This window comes from Rana temporaria, chromosome 4, assembly GCF_905171775.1.
Source record: "Rana temporaria chromosome 4, aRanTem1.1, whole genome shotgun sequence".
Classification (NCBI taxonomy): domain Eukaryota; kingdom Metazoa; phylum Chordata; class Amphibia; order Anura; family Ranidae; genus Rana; species Rana temporaria.
Window position 1 is genome coordinate 36,770,765 of NC_053492.1, and position 1,610 is coordinate 36,772,374.

The window sequence follows — 1,610 nt, forward strand, 5'->3', positions numbered from 1 at the left end:
ACTGGGTGACACAAGGCTGGGTGGCACAGGGGACTGGATGACACAGGACTGGATGACACAGGACTGGGTGACACAGGACTGGGTGACACAGGGTACTGGGTGACACAGGGGACTGGGTGACACAAGGCTGGGTGGCACAGGACTGGGTGACACAAGGCTGGGTGGCACAGGGGACTGGGTGACACAGGGCTGGGTAGCACAGGGGACTGGGTGACACAGGGCTGGGTGACACAGGGGACTGGGTGACACAGGGGACTGGGTGACACAGGGGACTGGGTGGCATAGGGGACTGGGTGACACAGGACTGGGTGGCACAGGGGACTGGGTGACACCAGACTGGGTGGCACAGGGGACTGGGTGGCACAGGGGACTGGGTGACACAGGGCTGGGTGACACAGGGCTGGGTGACACAGGGGACTGGGTGACACAGGGCTGGGTGGCACAGGGGACTGGGTGACACAGGGGACTGGGTGGCACAGGGGACTGGATGACACAGGGGACAGCTACATAAAAAGTAAAACATTTCTAGAGCCTTTTTTTTTTTTGTACCTCCATCCATGTTGTTCTGCCCAGAACGTGGGACCTTGCGATCATCCCTGAGGCCGGTAGCTCCGCCCCTGAGGCCGGTAGCTCCGCCCCCACGTGACAGGCGTGACCACACCCCCTCACGAGTCCCGACCATTGTAAGTGAGGGAGGCGGGCCAGCACCTAAGCATCAGGGCCCTGAACCGCCGAATGGCTCAGCAGCTGGAGGAGCCGGGGGAGGGAACTGTCAGTGTACTGCATGCGATAGTTCCCTCCCCGCGCCCCCGCACAATCCACAGCAGACAATGACATTCCCTCTCCACCTCCGGTACACACTGCTGTAGGTGCGCCGTGCATATAAATCGAGCTGGTCTAGGAGGGCGGGACAGACTTTTCTCACAGCAGCGCGGCAACATTTTTAACACTCGCTGCCCGAGGAGGAGGGAGCGGATCTCTGCGCTGCAGCCACAGCTTAGCCCAAAGCGGCCCAGGGCAGGCAGCCTGGCGGGAAATTTCCCGGTATCCCGGTTGGCCAGTCCGGCCCTGACTACAGAGTAATATTTTTAAAAGCTGAATTAAAAATTGCCTTTCTGTGGGCATTTGTCAGTCTGTTCTTTAGTCATTCAAACACTATGGAAGACATGCCTCCACCACGAGATGTGTGCTTAGATTTTCACTTTATATTTAGTGTGACTTCAATGGAAGTTTTTTCCTACAACTTCTTCAGCCTACAAACCACCTCTACAGTCCACCTTTTGTAGGTAGTCGTGGCCGAGTGGTTAAGGCGATGGACTAGAAATCCATTGGGGTCTCCCCGCGCAGGTTCAAATCCTGCCGACTACGGTTTGCTTTTATCATTTTCAATCATGTCTTGTATTTTTTTAATTCTCCTGAGAGAATTGGCACAAAGCTCACTGTTACCTCCATTCACAAAACAACTTAGGCCCCTTTCACACCTGCGGACCGTATGTCCGCTTTTTTTTTTTTTTTTTCTTATAATTTATCTTTTATTTTTTTTATTTTTTATTTATATAATTTACATTCAATTTTAATATATAACACACATTTTAAATTCAATTTCCCAA

The 1,610-nt window shown here is 53.0% G+C and overlaps 1 non-coding gene across 1 annotated transcript; it reads left to right on the top strand.

Annotated features, from left to right (window-relative positions):
- Positions 1 to 1,286: 1,286 nt before the first annotated feature.
- On the top strand, positions 1,287 to 1,368 carry TRNAS-AGA. Its single transcript has one exon. It is a non-coding gene; the product is annotated as a tRNA-Ser (tRNA).
- The last annotated feature ends 242 nt before the right edge of the window (positions 1,369 to 1,610 follow it).